Source organism: Halichoerus grypus, chromosome 7 (genome assembly GCF_964656455.1).
Source record: "Halichoerus grypus chromosome 7, mHalGry1.hap1.1, whole genome shotgun sequence".
In the NCBI taxonomy this organism is placed as follows: Eukaryota; Metazoa; Chordata; class Mammalia; order Carnivora; family Phocidae; genus Halichoerus; species Halichoerus grypus.
Window position 1 is genome coordinate 27,217,531 of NC_135718.1, and position 21,187 is coordinate 27,238,717.

Here is a 21,187-nt window from a genome sequence, read left to right on the forward strand (position 1 = left end):
TTAGATCAGAATTTAGATCCTGCTGGAGAAGGACACTTTTTTGGTATTTATAACCATTTGGCAGTTTTCATGGGTTTTGGGGTTAACAGCACAGGCTCTAGAACCAAAACCTGGGTTCAGTCCCTGGAACCATTATTTAACTTCTCGAAGTTTCTTCAACTGTAAAATGGGGATAGATAATGGGATCAACTTCACAGGTGATGGGGATTAAGTAAATTACCAAGTAGAAGCACTTAACCCAGATCCTGGCACATGATAAATTCTCCTTCAATAACAACAATGATCCTTATTCCCTTTGCAGTCCTCCTCTCCCAGCCCTTCCTCCTGCGGTCTTCTTCTCCAGCACTAAGTAATAGACACAACTGGAAAAGACAGGGCCCCAAATATCTTGCAGGCTCCTGCCCTCACTAGTGCCAGGGCGGCCAGGCAGGGAGAAGTCTGGTCTCCACAGACCTCTAGCAGCATCTGTGTGGGAGAGCTTTCCCACTGACACTCTTGGTCTTACCTGCCCCCTCTCCATTTTATTAGTGCTAGGTCTAATTTATTTTAGGCCCTGGATTTTTGATTCCAAATTAGTTAATGAGTTGATATAGTTCTGCCTCATGAGAATATACCTCCTGGATTTTCTTGAGCAGGAGACTGAGAAATCAGTGAAACCAGGAAAATTCTCCAGAGGTGGCAGCAGGGCAAGAGTCAAGCTTATCTTTTTTATTGTCCTTCAGGAGCACGGCCAGCGCCCATTCCTCATCACGCCTCCACCCATGAGGCTCGAGTGCCAATGGCCCAGCATGCTGGAACTCACAGGCTGGACTTCGCAAGCCACGCCTCCACCCATGAGGCTCAAGTGCCAATGGCCCAGCATGCTGGAACTCACAGGCTGGACTTCGCAAGCAGGCGATGGCTGGACTTGAGAACAACCCTCCTTCCCATGGCAGGGCTTCAGCTAGCAGATCTGGCAGTTTATTTGTCAATATTATTTGTTGTTAGCTTAATTGTAGGAAAATTGAAAAGTGTAATGCATAGCCATGAAACCCTTAAGGCTGGTTAATCCTTTTGGAATTGTAACCAATGTAATTTTTATTAGCTGATCCCATCTTGATTATAATACGCAGAGCCCTGGAAAAGTTGCTGAAGGCTCCAAGTCGTGGTGTGCACAGGGAATAGACAGGCTCCATCATTTGCATTTTCTGCCAACGAGAGAGAAAGGGCAGAGGGGGCTGGATTGAAAGAACTGGGTTTGAGATGTCAGTGGGGAAAGGAGAGCAGTCTAAGGGAGAGACACAGAAATGATCCTGGCAATCCCTTGAGGGGTGGGGCTAGGCTAAGCCAGGTTAGGTCTTCTGCCTTATCTGCTGGAGGCGCTCAGGCCCAGCAGTGTGAGGCCATGAGAACATTTGAGTAAGGGCTATGGCTCAGAATGAGGAGGAAACGGAGACAAATCCAAAAGGCCATCAGCATTGATTTATTTATGATTATTTGAAGAGTCCTTCTTCAATGTTAAAGTTCAAGTATGGTGGCATCAAGAATTGGAATGGTATCGGGTGCCTGAGTGGCGCGGTTGGTTAAGCATCTGCCTTTGGCTCAGATCATGATCCCAGGGTCCTGGGATGGAGCCCCGCATCAAGTCCTGAATCGAGTCCCCCATCGCGTTGGGCTCCCTGCTCAGTGGGGAATCTGCTTCTCTCTCTCCCTCTGCCCCTCTCCCCCTGCTCGTGCGCACGTGTGCGCACGCTCTCTCTCTCGATCTCTCTCAAATAAATAAATAAAATCTTAAAAAAAAAGAATTGGAATGGTATCTATAACTGAGAATTTGAAATGTGTAGAGGATGAGGCTAAGAGTCTCTGGTCCCTCTCTGGACTTTGATTTTCTGTGTCAGAGAACGGGGGAACAGACAGTCTCATCCATTCGACGGCCCCTTCTCAGCTCTGACATTTGAGGAGATCTCCCTTTTGGCTTTGGCATCTCCAGCGAAGGAAGGAGCTTTGCATTCTCTTAGGTACCTCTAAATACCCAGGCTAGCAATGATGTCCTTCCAAAAAGTGAAGTTGGGGGCCAGAAACACTGGGACTCTACTGACACTTGACTGATGCTCTTGACCCCCAACCATACAGTAAATGATCCAGCAACCTATTCTAGACAAATGGGGAGCCTAGAGGCAGCACATGGGCATTTTTTCCCTTGGCCCTTTTATGCATATAAATATTTAGTGCATGGTGTTTTGCAGAATTAAATCTCTGAGCCTAGATTAGCCTGGTAATATCATTCTGCAGACACCAGGGACGAGCTACCTGTGACCGCTGTGTGTCTTCTCATTCAAGGATGCCTGTCATGACTTGATGCACTTGCATTTGCCGGGGCAATCATTAATTGCATATGAAACAGTTGGTGTTGGGCTTTAAGGGAAGCTGATTGGGTCAGTCACTGAGTGTTTGGCTCAGTGATCTGCAGCTGGCTCTTTGCTCCTGCACTCCTGCTTTCTTTTCAAAGCATTCTTACTCAGTGTTTTGGGGACCCCCTGAGGAAGAGGCTGTGAAACATAGGGGGTTTTAATCTGTGTTTTCCTTTGGGCATTATAGCTTTAATTTTAATATTTTGGATAATAAAGGATGATTTTAAATTAAATTTGCGAGACTGCCATCTGTGATTGTTTGGACTTTTTCCTCCACTCTGGCGGGTTTTTTTACTCAATTCTTTCTGAATGTTAGTGAGAGCGGGTTGAGGGTAGGTGAGCCCAAAGAACTTAGAGAAATAGGGAAAGGCTTTGATCCTTGGCCTCTGGCCCTGGGGGGTGGTCGGAAAAGCTTGGTGCATTGCATCAAAATCGCAAAAGTTAACTGTGATATAATTGCAGCCTTCTGTCCTCTCCTCTTGATCTGACTTTGAGAAAGTAATTTGCCAGAGCTGTGCCTCAGTTTGCCCATCTGTTAAATAAAGAAGTGATTTCCCCCACTGAGTTACCACTATAGTTTTGAGACAGTTCTTCATCTGAGAACAGCTCCTGGGACCCAGTCATTATCACTATCTACTGAAGGCTAAAAGGGTCCGAGGGCTTCCTTGTGTTTCCGTAACTAGAGTTAAATCCAAGAAATCTCTATCTAGAAATATGTTCTTAATCTTGTCAGTGAAATCCAGGAAGAAGAATTTTCTACCCTTCCGAGGGAAGGGAGGACACATTTACCGTCCCCACCGCAGACCACGACATTAATGACTCAGACAGCACCACTGAACACACATATGCTGAGCAAATGCCAGAAAAAAATGAAAAAGCACCTGCCAGGGGAGTGGTTGGTATGATGAGTGGGTTGGCTAGGGAAGCTGGGATGGGGGGCGGGGCAAAGCAAGTAACTCCTTTTTTAATGGAAGGTGGCTTCTTGGAGGGGTCACATTTTGCATTTGGGGGAAGAGAGAGTGTGAGGAGCAGGGCAGGGAGAGTATTCCTGGCAGAGCACGTGGGCCATCTGAGCAGAAGCCTTACACAGAGGAGAGTGCAGCGATCAGAGCCTGAGATGTGAAGGGGGTGAGGAGAAGGAGATAGAGCAAGGGAGGGAAATAAACCGGAGGCTGAGGAAAACTACCTTAAGTGCTCTCTGGAGTGAAAATGGGGTATAAACAAATTAGCAGGAAGTTGCTAGAAGCCCCAAGTTGTGTGTAGGGCAGAGGCTTTGTTAGCATCCGAGTGGTTTCCTTTACATCTGTTCCTTCCCCACTGTCTCCCCTCCTTCACCCCAAACTCTGCTTTTATCAGATCCAGGTGGGGCTCCCGGCCACTTCCCTACACAGAGACGGGCCCAAATCACTGCTGCACGGGTCACAAGGCAAAGGTTCATGAAAGGAACTTGAAGGTCAGGGAGGCAATAACCATGGCTCTGAGCAGGATGGAAGCTCAGTAAACAAGTATTTATCATGTTTTTAAGACCTCGCATGAGCATCCTTTGTCCCACATGACGCCTAGACTAAGAGATCAGCTTGGAATCTCAATCAATCTCTCTCTCTCTCTCTCACACACACACACACACACACACACACATTCTCTCCCACCTCCTCTTCCTCTCTTTTCTCCAAAAGCCCTGCTTCTCCTAAACACAACCTTGGTATCCCCCCAATAGTAGAAAACAACCCCAACAAGTGCCTATGAAAAAAGCCTTTAAGACTCATGAATATTTAGCTCGTCCTCATGTAAAATATATGACTTTGTGTAAGGATCAGGCGAACGAGGTGCATGATTTTTTTCTGATTTATGGGCCTGGAGACGGATTATTCATAGCAGAGCAGCTGTGTGGAAAGATTCATCCGCTGCAAAATGTGATTGTACATCAGGCAGTGTGTGGGAACGGAGCTATGACTAATGGCTGCTTTACATATAAATGAGAAGGTTTGTGCTAGGAACTGTAAAAAAATACAATCACTCAGCTGACGGGCAGGCTCCTTATCGTGGGTGCAGGAGAGGGACCTCAGGAAAGGCAGGCAAATGAATGCCTTGCCCTGAAAAGCCAGACGGGGGTAAGAGTCAGGGAGCAGGACAGGGGATGGAAAGAATTGGGAGAAGCAGCCAACTCTCCCGATCTGGCCTGGCCGTACTCAGTCTCTGTATTTGTAACTCCATCTTCCAGGCCCCGCTGTGACCTCTGAGAGCCTGTCAGGGCAGAGATGTGGCCCTACGGAAGTAGCTGCGTCACCAATACATCCAAGGGTGGTGACCGGGTCCCGAACTCTCCAGAGCTTGGCGTTAGGCTGCTGAAGATTCAGGTCCATTTCAGAAGTCAGCACAAGATTCATCTCGGTAAACCTCAGAAGAGAAAAATTGTGCAAATCTGAGATTTTCCCCTGCCACTCCTCACGTCTCCCTCGCTTTCCCCTGTTCATCTCTCTCCTCTCTTGTAGCTGAGACAGGCTGTCTAGACACTGCAGATGTGGACAGATGTTGGGTCTGTAATTTATAACAACGGCCTCCAGAAGGCAATTCCAATTTGTTTCGGTAAGGCTTTGAGTTACAGGCAGAAAAAATATCCTGTAAATACTGTTGACTTACATGGTAAGTACACCAAGGGTTTACTTAGTGAACAACCACTAACTACAGCATAATTACATATCCCTGCAGATTACCGGAGAATTTAATGACACTGAGCAGGTAATGACCACCAAACCGAGTTTCTGGTTTTAGGGGGGGCCTGGAGAGCAAGGGAGTTGAGCCATACTTAATAGGAATTTATGCCTGTTTCTTCAAGTCATCAATTAGTCTCCATTTTGAGGGCCTTTCAGTGTTATCTACATGGTAGACATCCCTTCGCTATCAGACTGAACACCAAGCAGGTTGGATCCTCTTTGTTGCTTTCCACTGATAGAGTTTTAAACCGTGTGGTATCTGGAGGTCCTCACAAAGCCCTCAGACAAGCCAGGAGGCGGGGAAATTACCTTTGCCGCTATCAGAGGGCTCATGCACTAAGCAGCAAGGCCGAGCTGCACTAACCCACTCTCTCTCTCTCCTGATGACCGATGACCACACAGCTGTCCAGGCCACCAGTGAAGGGGACTGGCCCACCCAAGATCAAGCTAATCTTCATGCGGACTATATTCTGATCGGGAAATTATAATGGGAAATGGAAAGGCGAATTTCTAGAGTAGTGTTTCAAGAAATTCAGGAAGATTCCTACTATCATCTGGGGAGGTGTGTGTGTGCAGGGGGAGCAAGAGGCTAATATCAAGGCCAATGCATGGAGAAGTTTGGTAATCTGGCCATGATTAGTCTATTGGTAGCAGAAGCCAAATTTGCACTTGGGATCTGCCATCCCTGAGAACTCTGACCAGCTGGCCCCCCTGGGCTTAGGGGATCAGAGTTGGCCAGCAGCTGGGGAGCTCAGGCTTCCCTGGGCATATAGGGTTGCAGCTGAAATAGACCTCGGGGTATCATTTATGTCAGTCTGGGGGAAGGGAAAAGAGGAGTGGGAATAAAGGGGGTAGGAAAACGTGGAAATCAAATGAACACATTCGCAGGGGTGGATTCCAATTTTTAATCCACCACCAACTTCTTCTAGTTTATCTGTTCCACAGAATCTTCCTCCCCCCCTCTTGCCTGTCCAAAGACAGTCAAACAAAACTTAATACACCCCTAGGAACAGACCCTTGGATTTTCACAGACCATGAAAGGAAAGCCCGATGCCAGTTTAAGGACAGATAACGTCTAGAGAATCTGGATTCTGTGTGATGGTTGCTGTGTTCTCCCCTTCTCATTCTTCCCCTGCCCTGGCCCTGCTTTCTATCCATCCAACTTCAATGATATCTTGCTTCACCTGAAGAAGTGCATCTGGTTTAGAATATCAGCTTCTGGCAGAGCCACAAAACTGATCACTAACTAGGAGGCTAAGCTCCGTGGGCCAAAGGAAAGGGGTTAGGAGTTTCAGGTGTCATGACTGAAACTTCTCTGGAGGGCACTGGCCAGGGGGTCTGGCCGTAGGTCCTGCCCAGGAGAAAATGTGTCAGCTGCAGAAGAATGGGTTTAGGAAACAATTTGTGTCTTAGGAGTTTAAGGTTTTGGATGCAATGTCTAAAGAGACTCTAGAGACTTCTTTTATGGAGACTTTAAAAATATGAGTGACTCCTACTTGCCAGGGGTGCGTGAGATTTTTGTCCTACTGAGAGATATAGATGAAAATGGCCTGGAGCCCTCTAAACCCAGGAGATCCTTGTAAGTGCACCAAGCCTCACACAGCTCCCTGGCAGGACGGGATAGGGATATTTGAACTTCCAGCCCTAGGAGGGCTGTGGAAAGAAGGAGGGACGCCCTCTGGTCAGGGAGGACAAATGAGCTATAATAATGTTAATATCTGACATGAATTGAGAGATTACCATGTGCCAGGCATATATTTTCTCCTTGATGATACATCTATGCATTAGCTCTTTGAGAAAGAAAACATTACCCACTGCCAGGGAGCAGAACTTCCTCAAAAAAAGAGGAAGCACATGACACACAATCCCACTCTGTGGCTTGCCAGCATTAGCTGGAGGGTTACATAATTTCTAGGGTGGAGGATAAAAGCAAGAGGAAAAGTCAGCTACGGAGACATATATCCAAAGATGTCTGTGGGGAGGGGACTTCATGGTGCAGTCTCAGGGGTCTGCATGCTTGGAAAGTAGATATCATGAGACGTGAGAGAGCTAGTGAAAGAACAGGATCACTGACCCACGTGTATACCTCCATGAACACATGTCCACACACAACATGTACACATAGATACATGTCATCTGGTGAGTAAACATCTCTGAATTCACGAGAAAGGATCACATAGCTTAGTCAAAAGGGACATATTACAAGCCATGGTTGATTCTATACACACAGGAATAATGTTGCATCTCCCACAAAGATCTCCCCAGACTTCTTAATAAGCTAACACCAGCCCGGGGTGTTAGAGGAAGGGCAGGGCAGGACTGGGAAGTGTTCGCTTGATGGGCATCTCCCCAGAGAGATTCAGGTCTGGTCTTCTCTAAACCGAATCTTCCTGCTGGCCAGGCCTGGAACCTGAGGTGTCCTGTGTCTGGGGGAAGGCTATGGGTGGACAGACTAGGGTCTGGGTCAGGGGGGAGCATGGGTCTAGAGCCCAACTTCAGTTTATTTCTCCAGTACACGCCAGACCCTGAGAGTCCAAAAATAATTGCCCTAAATACATAGTAGAAAGACCGGGGGCTTTGGAGCCAGAAAGCCTAGGTTTGATTCCTTTTTTATCTACTACTATCTCATTCATTCATTAATTCATTCAATAAATATTTATTGAGTATCCATTGTGTGCCAAGTGCGTGACCTTTTTCGGGCAAGCTATTTAAACTCAATTGGCTTCGGGGCGCCTGGGTGGCTCAGTTGGGTAAGCAGTTAAACACGTCTGCCTTGGGCTCAGGTCATAATCTTGGGGTCCCACTTCAGGTTCCTTGCTCAGCGGGGAGTCTGCTTCTCCCTTTCCCTCTGCCCCTCCACCCTGCTTGTGCTGTCTCTATCATGCGTGCTCTCTCTCTCTCTCTCAAATAAATAAAATCTTAAAAAAAACACTCAATTGGCTTCAGTTTCCTCATCTATAAAACAGGGATAATAATACCTAGGTGTCACAGTTATTGCAAGGATTATATGAGAAGAGGTGCTTGGCACATAGTTGATTCCCAATATATGCTCCTTATTAGCACTAGTAGAAGGATTCCAATTATGCCCCCCCTTTTAAAAGATTTTATTTATTTGAAAGAGAAAGAGAGTGAGAGGGAGAACATGAGCAGGGGGAGGGGGAGAAGCAGACTCCCCACTGAGCAAGGAGCCTGATGTGGGGCTCTATCCCAGGACCCTGGAATCATGACCTGAGCCGGAGGCAGTCGCTTAACCAACTGAGCCACCCAGGGGTCCCCAATTATGCCCCTTTAATAAAGTCTCTTTTGCTGTTTTCCACCCCACTGGTGGCCGAGCTCTGTCTGGGGGAAGTATGGAAGAATTTTATACGGCCCCAGATGAGCCACTTCTCATAGGTGACTTTCACAGGACAGGTTTAGCACCAGGGGGATCTGACTTGCTTGTCTGCCTCCCTCCCTGGACTGTGAGCCCCTCAGGGGAAGGGGCTGTGTCTTCACTTGTTTAGCATGTGGCCACAGGGCCTGCAACAATGCCTGGCCCATTGGAGACATTCAGTAGATGGTTGCTGACTCAATGAAAGAAGGAAGGAGCAGGGTTTCTTTCTATTCTTTTTTCTTTTTTTTTTAAGATTTTATTTATTTGAGAGAAAGCGAAAGCGAGAGAGATCACAGAGGGAGAGGGAGAAGCAGACTCCCCGCTGAGTGGAGAGCCTGACGTGGGGCTCGATCCCAGGACCCTGAGATCACAACCCAAGCCGAAGGCAGATGCTTAACCAATTGAGCCACCCAGGCGCCCCAGGAGCAGGGTTTCTATCCCTGTAGTGGTTGTGAAGGCCCCTCATTTCTTCATTCAACACAGCGGCCTCAGTACTGTACCAGGTGTTGGAGATACAATGGTGAGCAGAATAGACACAGTCCCCACCCTCATGGAGCTCAGAGGCCACGGGGAGAATACAGATTGTAATCAAAGAGTGGTACAAAAACCAGGATCTTACCAGGTGCGACCTGTGTTGCAAGAGGAAGTAAATGATGCTAAGAAAGCAAATCAAGGAAGAAAGAGCCAAGCGCAGGCAGGCACAGGGGCCTTCCTCCAGGATGCAACATTCCAGCTGACACCCGAAGTGGGAGTAGGAGTTAAGGCCATGCTGGGGTGGTGCTGCCGCCCCCGACAGGAGCCTTCCACGGAGTGGCGACCTCATGTGCACAGCCCCAGCGGCTCGTTAGAACACGGCACATTCAGACAACAGGAAGAGGCCAGTAGGGCTGGAGCGCAGCTTGCACCTCAGAGTGTAGAGCAAAGATGTTGGAGTCATGGGCTCCAGGCTTCATCTTAAGAGCAAGGGGACACCAGAGCAGGGTTTCAAGTTGAGGGACGGCAGAAGGGACATGATCACCACCGGGCCCAGTTGAGGGGGCAAGTCGGCCTGTGCGGAGACCGCAGTCGGCGGGCTGGGGGTGGGGGGTGGATTGAGTCAGCCAGGCAACAGATGGCAGTGGCCTTGGACTGAGGAGATGAAGAGAGAAAGGGCAGGGGAGGAAAACACTCTGAAGTGGAGGCGTCGGGGCTCCCTGACGGTGGGTCCTGCAGGTGAGGGGGCGGTGGGTGGAGCCAGGGGCAAGTCCCGGGTCTGCGAAACTTGCTCCTCGCATCTGTCTGCTCCTTGTTCACTTCCAGAAACGCCCTCCTCTCTTTTCCACCCAAGAGTTTTGTCCTGATAGCCTTTGGAGGTGGATGGATTCCCACTTCCAGAGAATGAGAGAGACTAAAGGACAGACGCCCCATGGTATCTGGGAGGCACCTGGAGGGTCATTTTCCCAAGCAAGCCCCTTGCCACTGAGGCACTCATTTGTCTTCCCAAACTCACCCAAGCCCAAACATCCTCTCAGCTTCTCTGGCTCCCCACACTTACACAGACCTCCAAACACTCCCTACAGACCACTTCATCCTACCCTTATTTACCCTTGCTTCCCAAAGCCCTCCATGCCCTCCCCCGCTCCTCTCCCTAGCAGCCCCCCCAGCCCCTACCTCCCTCTGCCTCCACTTCACCCTATTAAGAAACAACAACCCCTCAGAACGCCTGCCCCCGGCAGCTGCCCCCTGAGCCCCGCCCGCCCGCCCTCCTCCTGCTCCTCTCCCTGACAGATGCCTCAGAGCCCCGGGCCGCAGTTAAGGTGACGAGATGCAGCAATTCTTTATGAACATTTCATTCCTGCTCGCTACACGACGTAAATTAGATGGTGTGTTACATTCGGGCAATAAGAGAGATATGTCACCACGACGCTGGCCCATTGGATGGAGAGGGTAATCCTGCCGTGAATTTCATTACTGCTTTTATATAGACAGAATTAGCTCGGTGACAGCGAGCCTGATTGTCTTTCACTAGGGGTTTGGAGAAGAGCTGAAAGGATTTCACCCTGATGTGCACACTACTGAGTGACCCCGCTCACCAGCGGCTGCGCTGATTGCTTTGCACCTTGCAGACCGGCGATTGGCTCAGCCTCGCCGCCACCTCGCCTCCCTCCCTGGTCCCCAGCCCTCCCCGCCTGGCTTTTTCTTGAAACAAGAAGAAAGGAGACCTAATGGAGGAGTCACAAGGTCATGAAGGGAAATTTGTGCGTGGGGAGGGGCAAGTTGGCAGAGTTAAAAAAATACCCAACAATCCTTTTGGGTCAGAGTCTTCTGGACAGAAGCTGGGACCACTCACTCACCCCAATCCCACCACAAATCTACACAACACTCTTCAATGACCTCCGAAATCCTTAATAGGACCTGGATGGCCCAGTCCAGCAGCCTGCAAACAAGCCCGGACTGGGGACTTCCTTCTGTTTCTTTCTGTAGGAATGGCTAGTTCTGAGAGAGTCAGCCCCCTCCCTGTTCTCTGGGTCTCCACCTTAATATCTCTCACCTCTGTCACCTTGTCCACTCCTTCCTTCCCCTCTATCAATCGCTCAGCAAACGTCTTCTGCTAAGCTTTCCGTAGGCAAAGGCAGCTGGTTGCCCCTCAGGCTGGCCAGGGCGGTTGACCATTGCTGGGCCCTGCTGACTCCTCTGCTCCCTTTCAAAAGCCTCCAGGGAGACCCTCCGAGATCCCATTCCTTGCAGGCCCAAGGGCCAGGCATCAAGCAGGCAGAATAATCTCCTCAAAGCCCCTCATCTTTTGGTCAATCCGATACATCTGTCAGGACTAAGTTTCTCTTGAAGCCCGGATCAGCCAGCTCTGTGGCCTGTGCTGAGAGGGATTAAGGCCACAGTTGCCACTTTCCAGAGAGGGAGGAGGCTCCCCGGACCTCGGCAGAGCTAGCACGTCCTCGGAGGCCTGGCACAGGGTCTCTGCATCCTGACTCCGTCTGCCCCGGGGTTAGTGCACTGAGCTCCCCTTCCAGCCCCCCCGCCCCCAACACGGTACCCCAGCTCCAACTGCCTATCCTCCATGGAGCCCAGGGAGAAGGTTCCCTCAATGATTTACTCATGAAGTCACTCGGGACAAGTTTTACACTGAAATCCCTTCTCTGTGAAGTGAAGACTAAGACTAGACTACGATGCTGAAACTATAGTCTGACCCCACCTATGTGCTAGCTGTACGACGAGCCAGGTCGTCACACCGCTCTGCACTTCAGCTTCAAAAGGAGAGTCATAACTGCTGGGGGGGGGGGGGCCGTGGTGCAGTCCTCTGTCTCCCACGGTGCCGAGGGAGGGTCTCCAACCATCACCCTGGCCTGTCAGACTTCCTCGGATTAGTCTCTGCTGAAGAGAGCTGTCTCGCTGACGGTCATGCCCTTCCCCAGGCAGCCTCCATCCACTGCCTTGTCACCATGGGCATATGAAGGCCCAGCCACCTCTCTGTACCTCGGGACACTTCAGAAGGGCCATCCCTGCCTCTGAGTCCCCCTTGAGGTTGGCCAAGGCCTTTTTGGAGACTGCAGCACCGCCCAATTTCTCCCTCCATCCAGTCCTGCTTCTTTCCAGTTCCTTTTCTTGCCCTAGTGATAATCCCAAGGGCACTCCCCAGTAAAGTTCCAGCACCATGGACACCATCCCAAAGTCGGCTTCCGGACCCAATGTGCAGACAAGTCCTGCCCACCTACCTGTGGGGCTACTGCAGGACGAAGGGGTTTTGTAAAGTGCCATGTAACTGTTGCTGCCTATCATCATCATCATCATCATCATCATCATCATCATCATCAATCATCATCATCATCACAGCAGGCTCTGCCTAGCTGGTGTGATGGAGTCAACATACTTTGGCCAGGAAGTCAAGTGAATGAACACCCAGCCTTCTTTTTTCTCCTGACAAGGTTCTTTGCACTTTGCCTTTTGTCTTCTGATTGGAATGACCTTCCCAGATTGTCCAGACTGTCCCTCAGAAAGCCCAGCCATGGTCCCAAAGATCTAGGCGTTCAAACTGCCAGGGCTCTGTTATCCATATCTCATTCTTTGCCCCAAGAATCAGGAGCTAAGTGTCCACTGGATATCTCTCCTACACTTTCTGGATGTATTCCTGGCTGGGCTCCCTTCCCTTTTATTTAAAGCATGTACTTTCTTACCATAGACCAAAATGTCCATCCTTGGGGGGGGGTGACAATAGGTCTCAAATGAGGACTGAGAACAGGATCTCCTCTTCTTTGAGCCAAGACTTCCTTCTTTCTGGGTCTTGTTTACAGCCCCCTCCCCCCAAATAAAGAAAGCCTAGTATCCCTCTCCTAGGGAATAGGGAGGAGCACAGGCAATGGTCTCAGATTATTGTTCCCCTTGTAAGTATGCCCATACTGTGTCACTACTGGGCCCCCAGCCTTGTCAGCATTTTGGAGTCACATGGCAGGTAGGAACACTGCCAGGTGAATCAGATCTTCTACCCTGTCCCTACTCCTGGGCCCTGACCCAGAATGTGTGCTTCTCAGGAGTGCAATGTCCTGCATCTCTTCTAGAGCTTTCCCTGCAAAGATGTAGGCACTGAACGAGGAGCCAGGGATGTGGGGGATGGAAGTTTCTCACCCTACCCCCCATTCTGACATCACAGGCTTCACTTTCTGACACTAATTGGTTGCCAGGGAAACCAGTTCCTTAAGTACATGACAACTTGAGGTGGAGGGAGGGAGAGCCACAGGAACCAGCCCTGCCACAAAGAATCCACAGAGCCTCTCAGCATCAAGCAGGGCTGTCCAGAGTCCCTAACCTCTGCTGATACCTATGCTTTGCACATGATGAGAAAAGTTCACCAGCTTGGGAAAATGCCCCAGGACAGCACAAAGGTAATCCTACTTCACCATTCCTACCATTTCCCACTTCATTTGGAAGTCCATCTTATCTTTGAGTGGGGAGATCTTGCTGCAAAGTCACAGTCCAAAGCAAGAAAAGTCAGCCACTTACCCCGGAATAAATGGATATTAGTGTGATGTAGGCCTCTCTCTCCCAGTCCTAGATCAGAGGTCATCTTTTCTAAGACACTGTCCTTAACTAGCCAATCTCCCATCCCTATCCTCATCCCCGTCACACAAACACACACACACTCTCTCTCTCCCCCCCACCACTTACTCACTCTAGAGCCTACATGTTCTTTTTTTTTTTTTTTAAGATTTATTTATTTGAGAGAGACAGAGAGTGTGAGAGCGGTGGGGGGAGCAGAGGGAGAGGGAGAATCCTGAAGCAGACTCCTTGCTGAGTGTGGAGCCTGACCCGGGGCTCAATCCCAGGACCCTGAGATCATGACTGAGCCGAAACCAAGAGTTGGTTGCTTAACCAACTAAGCCACCCCAGCACCCCTTACACATTCTCTCAGTCATTCATTCAACAAGTATTTATGAGCCTCTGGTATGTTGTAGACCCTGTTCCGGGCCTGAGGGATCCAGCCAGGAGCTGATAGGGACCTGCCTCTCTGGAGCTCCCTGTCAGCATCTTCTACACTCACGCTCATCCTCTTAGTAAGTATCTCTGGGTTTTCTTTTTTCATTCTAGTCCCCCAATGCAGTAAGCCACCTGGTTGCTGATGGGGTGGGGTGCAATTTGCTCAGTAATCCCCTTCCATCCCTGGGCTTTCCAAGAGTGGAGACCTTGAGCCTATTAATATACATCTTTGCTTGACACTAGACCCCAAGATTTGGGGCCCCTCAGCCTTCCATGTCAGCCCATTGCTCTCTGAACCAGCCTTTCAAAGACCCTGGATTCTTCCACTGTCTTTCCAGGCCACGGAGCAGAAGAATGGATGGGACTTGAGGATGGCAGCAGAAAGGTAGGTCTGCTGTGTGTCCACGGGAATGGGTGCACGGGCATCAGACACTCTGCCGCGCATTCATCCGTCTACCTCCTGCTGTCATGCATGTGCACTTACGTTGGCTGTATCTGGGACTTCTCCCAAATCAGCCAGTATGGGGATGTGAGCATGTGTGTGATGCCACTTATAAGTGTGAGTGAGCATGTGTTCAGGGGAAGGGGAATTTAGGGGTATGTCTCTATGTGTGTTTTTTCCAAATGCTTGGCTTTTTTCAAAATGGCTTAGAGCACTACTGTCATTTATGGGGTTTAAAATGTCAGAACAGGGCCCGTGGGGAGGCAGGGGAGATTAAACTGCAAACAGTGAAGGTTATAGATGACGTTTCTGATAGGCTGACAGGCAGACTCAAATGATGCTGCACTTTAGCAATCATTTAAACACACACACACACACACCCCAGATCCTCTCTCCATATTTTAATGGCACATTCTGAAGGCTAAAAACATAACGGGCCATGTCTAGAAAACCACAGCTCTGCTTTCAGAACCCACCCCGCAGCTGTGTCGGCAGCGTATGTGTGTGCGTGTGTTTGTACTCAAGCACACCGACCTGTCCCAAATGAACACATATGCTTATTTGTATTTTAGAGTCTGCATAGGTTAACTCCACCTCACTTTTATATAGTGTCCTACATGATTAACAAAATACATCCCATCTCGGGGCGCCTGGCTGGCTCAGTTGTTAAGCGTCTGCCTTCAGCTCAGGTCATGATCCCAGGGTCCTGGGATCGAGCCCCGCATCGGGCTCCCTCCTCCTCGGGAAGCCTGTTTCCCCCTCTCCCACTCCCCCTGCTTGTGTTCCTGCTCTTGCTGTCTCTCTCTCTGTCAAATAAATAAATAAATAAATAAATCTTTAAAAAAAAAAATACATCCCGGGCGCCTGGGTGGCTCAGTTGGTTAAGCGACTGCCTTTGGCTCAGGTCATGATCCTGGAGTCCCGGGATTGAGTCCCACATCGGGCTCCCTGCTCAGCAGGGAGTCTGCTTCTCCCTCTGACCCTCCTCCCTCTCATGCTCTCTGTCTCTCATTCTCTCTCTCGCAAATAAATAAAATCTTTAAAAAAAAAAAAATTAAAAAAAAAAATACATCCCATCTCAGTCTACCTGAGCATCATAACTATTTGTGGAAAGTAGGCAGGGTTGAGACCACTATGTCTATTTTACAGAAAAAGGAATACTGAGGCTCAAAGAGGTCCAACGGGTTTCCCAAGACCACCTGGTGGGAAGTGATAAAACTAAGGTTAGAAGCAGGGCCTTTTTATACTTACTCAGAGCTCTTTTCTTGAGGTTGTGGTTCTCAACCCGGGCTATACTTTAGAATCACCTGCAGAGCTTTTGAATCCCACCAGGCCCCCAGAGATTCCCATCCAGTCGTTCTGGAGGTGGCCCTTACGGGATGTTTTTGAAGACCCCTGGTAATGCTAACAGGTAGGGGATATCCCAGGTGTCTGATTATGCTCAAATCCCCTCCGTGTGAAGGCGGATTCCAGTCTCCTTCCTTCTCGAGGTCTATCTCTGCATCTACTTCCCAGAAGACTTAATCTCTAGGAGGACTGGATCCTCTGTTTCCTCTGCATCACCCTGACTCCCCACCCTCCCAGTCTATGGAGGCTTAGAAAGTTGCTCAGCTCAGCCTGGTGAGTGAAGAGGCTATTGGCGATGAGCCCCACCACTGTGGCCACCTGATACGGGGCCAACTGTTGTCTCAGCGAGACGGAAGGAGGAGAACCAGCCCCACCTGGCCCTGTCAGCCAGGAGAAGGCCAAGGTGGGGAGGAGCAGCCCTTAGTGACCTAGGCTGAGAGGAAAAAGGGAAAGAGATGGAAAAAAGAGAAAGGAGAAGAGGAGAAGGAGAGCTGGCCCCTTGGGAGATTATTCCAACCAGCTCTGGGCTAAAACCACCTCCCTTGGCCACTGCAGGAGAGGTGGTCTAGGACAGCAGTTAGGAGCACAGACTCGGTAGTGGCCTGCCTGGGCTTGAATCCTGGTTTCTGCTTACTAGTTGCATGACTTTGGGCAACTCCTTAACATCCCTGTGCCTCAGTTTCCTCATCATTAAAATACCGATCATAATAAGAGTACCTGCATCATAGAGTCTCTATAGCATGAGTACTGGGTAGAAGTTAACTGTTGTGATTCTGCACAATTTGATGCTTTGGAACTCTCCCTCCTTGAAACTCTTCCTATCTTCCGGAACATTCCTTCTCCATCTCCTTTGCTAGCCCTGTTCCTTTGCCCTCCCTCTGAGTCACTGGTTCTCAGCCTGAGGAACTTTTAGAGCTTATTCCCAGAGATTCAAGTTGTTTGTTTGGGGTGGGGCCTAGACACGGGTGTTTTTCAAGCTCCCTGGCTGATCCAAATGTGTTGCCAAGGTTGAAAACCACCCCTTTGCGTGCTGTTACTCCCTAAGTCTCTGCTCTTGCCCCCTTCTCTCCTCACTCATCCTTCCCAAGTAACTGACCTTCTTCCCATGGCCTTAATTACCATCCAGAAGCTGGTGACTCTCCAATCCATGTACCCTGACAAGACTGCTTTCTTGACCTCCCAAGCTATCTTCAGCTCCCTGCCAGACACCTTCATTTCCACATGTGTGACGATAAAGTTCTCAACGGTCTCTCGGCCTCCCACATCTGTACTGAGATGTGCTCTAGACAAGCCCTCCCAAGTACGTGTCCCGATCAGAACTCAGTATTTTGTACTCTCCACCCAAAGCTATTTCACCTCCTCTATCCCCCGTCTCTGTCACTTCCAACCACTCACCCAGGCAAGAACTGATAGCCAGCCAGGGATCTTCTCCCTCATCCCCACATCCAGTCAGGTACAAAATCCTGTCAGTTCCTCGAAGGCGCTCTCCGGCCTCGCTCCTTGGGATCCCCACACCGCCGCCATGTACAGTTCGAAGAGCTTCCTCACGGGGCTCCCACCTCCAGCTTGTTTGGCTGCACCCTTCCCCCACTTTCTTCTTCATCCTCAGAGCTATCTTTTGGAAATGCGAATCACTCCACTGCTAAAGCCCTTTGGGAGAGAAGTCAACTTTGCACAGCCCTTGACTATCTGTCCCCTTCCACTGGCCTCCTTCAAAGTGACCCCACCCTCTGAGCTTCAGTTCCCCAAGTGTGCCAGGCTGTTGGACACCTCAGGGCTTTTGCACACACCATTCCCTCTGCCTTAAACGCTCTTCTCTTCCCCTCCCATTCTGCCCACGTTTACAAATTAGCTGAAGCACCAGCTCCTCTAGGAAGTACTACCTGACTGACCACTCTCTTTTTGTCCCCGCTGCACCCTGGAGTTAATGTCTATTGTGTTGGCTCTCACTGTGTCTTCTTTTTTTTTTTTTTTTTTAAGATTTTATTTATTTATTCATGAGAGAGAGAGAGAGAGAGGCAGAGGCAGAGGGAGAAGCAGGCTCCCCGCAGAGCAGGGAGCCCGATGCGGGACTCGATCCCAGGACCCTGGGATCATGACCTGAGCCGAAGGCAGATGCTTAACCGACTGAGCCACCCAGGCGTCCCTCTCACTGTGTCTTCTGTTTCTTCGTTTTCATGCTGTCTCCTGCACTGGACTGTGATCACCTGGAAGGCACGGGCCCTGTCTTACCTGTCTTTGAGGAGTACAGTGAGTAGGGAAGAGACCAGACTCCCAAGTTCTATAGGGAGTTTTTATAGACTGTTTGGTTCCCTTGGCTAAAGCACTTGGTGAGGAATGCTTTGGATTATGCTCTGGATTTTGTTTATTTAACTGCTTTTTTTAAGTAGGCTCCATGCCCAATGTGGGGCTTGAACTCACAACCCTGAGATTAAGAGCTGCATGCTCTCCTGACTGAGCCAGCCAGGCACCCCTATGTTCTGGATTTTGAAGGGTAACTTCCTCCCTCCTGGAGCCAAGCAGAGGGACTAGGTAGTGAGCAAAGAGACCCAAATAAGCCACTCGCCTGATGCTGTGCCCTGAGGTTCCTCCCCTGGGTCTGCCTCTCCAAGCCCCAGAACTGGGAGCTCTGACCACCATAACACCTGGTGTCCCTTCGTGGCCCAACCAAAGTGAGTGGAGTCTTCTTTCCTCTCTCTCATCTGAGATCAGGCTGGAATGCTGCCAAAGGATCCTTCAGAGAGAAAGGAAGAAAAACTAAAAGCAAGCAAACAGACCTATAAATACTTAGACATGCAGAAATGGACAGAATGCAAATGTCTGATTCTAATGTGTCACCTGTGCCTAAGGGAGAACATTCAAGAATTGCCTTCTGGGGGCACCTGGGTGGCTCAGTCAATTAAGTGTCTGACTCTTGATTTCAGCTCAGGTCATGATCTCAGGGTCCTGGGACTGAGCCCTGGGAGGGCCCCTGACTTGCAGGGAGTCTGTTTATCTCCCTCTCCTTCTGCCCCTCCCCCACCTCCCTCCCTCTCTCTCTCTCTCTCTCTCTCAAATAAATAAATCTTTTTTTTAAAAAAAGAGTTGCCTTCTGGACCTTGTAACCCTTGCCTAAGAGAGTGCATTCAAAAGTCACCTCGGGGCACCTGGGTGGCTCAGTCAGTTAAGCATCTGCCTTCGGCTCAGGTCACGATCTCAGGGCCCTGGGATCGAGTCCCCCATCTGGCTCCCTGCTCAGCCAGGAGTCTGCTTCTCCCTCTGTCTGCTGCTTCCCCTGCTTGTGCTCTCTTTCTCTCAAATAAATAAATAAATTTTTTAAAACAAAACAAAACAACAAAAGCCACCTTCTCTCCCCACCACTGCCCAAGGAAGGGACTAGGCAGGAATCCTAGTCCCATCCCAGGCAGGTGGGCAGCTGAAAAGTTGCAATTCTTACAGCCAGTGACACTGAATCAAGCCCTCATCCTCCACAGAAGTGGAAGGTCAAGGCCATCAGTGGTCTAGAGCAACAGAAAAAGTCAGGGGCCCAGAGGAGAGCCTGCAGACAGAATGTGATCCCTGGTTCACTCAGAGCAGTGTTTGCCCTGCCAGACCCCCGCCTGCTAATATTCCTAGAGCCCTTGCCATATGTCGGCACTGTGCCAAAGACTAGATCAGCTTCAGTAACTCTCACAACAACCCTCTGAAATAGGGACTATTATTATTCCTGTTACAGATGAGGAAACTGACTTTTCCAAGGTCAAAAACCTGATAAGTGGCTAAGCTAGGATTCAGATCCAGACAGTCTGACTCTAAAACCGCAGGCACTTAACCTCCAGGGTATACGCCTAACGCATATAGCAGGTGATTATTCAATATCTGCTAATAGTAATAGTAGCTTAAATTTGTTGAACACTTAAATTAATAATGTGCCAAGCATTTTATATGGATTATTTTTACTCACTAGACAGGTACTATTATTATTCCCATTTTATAGATGAGAACACTGAGGCTTAGAGAAGTTAAGAGCATTGTCCATGGTCCCAAAACCAGTAGGTGAAAAACTGGAATACAGGCCCGGAGGGATAGATAAATGAATGACCAGAGGCCCAGACAAGCCACCTACCAGCACCACTACCGCCCTGGAGAGTGTCCACGAAGGCAAGGGGCCTTTCCAGCTCTGACAAGGTGGCTGAACCTTGATAAAGGCTGTCTGTGAGCTTTTATATAAAACCATGTCCCGGCAAAGACACCCCCAGTCTGGATAGCTTTACCAAGTTTAGGGCCCAGTGTACTCAGAAGGGACCCTAGAAGGCTGGGCCAGTTCCTCCTTTCTCCCAGGCCTCTCCAGGGCACTCTCTCACCAGTTCTACCCACTCACAATAGTCTGGCACTCGGGATCTGGGTGTTTGGGGAACCCCAATATCCAGGAAACCAGAGCCTCCAGGACCCTCCCCTAAGTAGGCAGTTTTCAGCAATCCCTGCTGGATCCTTTAGTTCCTGAGTCTCCAGCTTTGGCTCCTGGGCGGAATCCTTACAGAGCCATCCAGGTACCTAAGGAAAGAGGGAGAGAGGAGAGAAGGAGCCGATTCCTAGCCTCTCCTCCCCATCTCCTCACCCTCCCCAAAGCCTTGCAGGCGGCCCCCACCACCTCCAAGCCCGCAGAGTTTCTCACCTTCAGGCAAAGGCAGATGATGGCGGAGCTGGGGAGCAGAACTTAACTGAGCCCGGGGCACTGCAAATCCTGTCATTAGTACTTAGGGAATGTGAGTCGGGGGCGGGGGGGGGGGGGAAGGGGGGGCGGTGGAGGGAGGCAGGGAGAGGAAGGCCGAGATGGTCGAGATGCAGAGATGGACATGGAGACAGATACCAGGAGAGGTTGCAGAGACAGACAGAAGAGGAGGGAGCGAGGGAGGAAAAGGAAGGAGGCTGAGGAGGGTGGCAGGCAGAGAAAGGGGGGGAGGAGAGAGACAGAAAGAGCCAGTTGCTTTATTCATGGCTGGTGATATTATAGACTGAGTGAAAATCACATTATCGTAATGGGAAAGTTAGAGTTGCTGAGATGATGCCCTGAAGCCTCGGCGCTGATTGGGGTGTGATTGCTATCTGTATTTATATGTAGAAAGCAAAGTTCACTGCCAGTTCAAGATGGTGGCGGCGGCTTTCTGCACCATAATTCTTCGGTAGGGAGACGCCCCGAGCCAGCCGAGCCCGCCGACGCCGGAGCGCGCTGGAGCCGGCGCTGGAGCCTGGGCCCGGGCCGCGCGGGACTCAGCCTGCGAGCAGCGGGCACGCGGACCCGCCGGGGCGCTCGGCCGGGACCCGGACGGCGGCCCAGTCCCCGGCCCGACGCGAGGCGGGGCGACGGGGCGGGGCTCGAGCGCCTGCGGTGGGGGAGGGGTGCGGGGGGAGAAGCAGCAGCTCCGGCCGCCTCCCCCCTCCCAGGCCCGCCGTCCGGAGATCAGATCGCTTGACC

General features: G+C 50.2%; 2 long non-coding RNA genes across 2 annotated transcripts; one reads left to right on the forward strand and one right to left on the reverse strand.

Moving 5' to 3' along the window:
- Window positions 1-4,221: 4,221 nt before the first annotated feature.
- LOC118531817 (uncharacterized) lies at window positions 4,222-20,493 on the reverse strand. Its single transcript, XR_004915409.2, has 3 exons — window positions 20,387-20,493; window positions 20,093-20,265; window positions 4,222-4,787 (listed from the first exon to the last, which is right to left on the reverse strand). It is a non-coding gene; the product is annotated as an uncharacterized LOC118531817 (long non-coding RNA).
- Window positions 13,250-14,328, forward strand: LOC118531811 (uncharacterized). The gene is made up of 3 exons (XR_004915404.2): window positions 13,250-13,351; window positions 13,922-14,020; window positions 14,244-14,328. It is a non-coding gene; the product is annotated as an uncharacterized LOC118531811 (long non-coding RNA).
- Window positions 20,494-21,187: the final 694 nt, after the last annotated feature.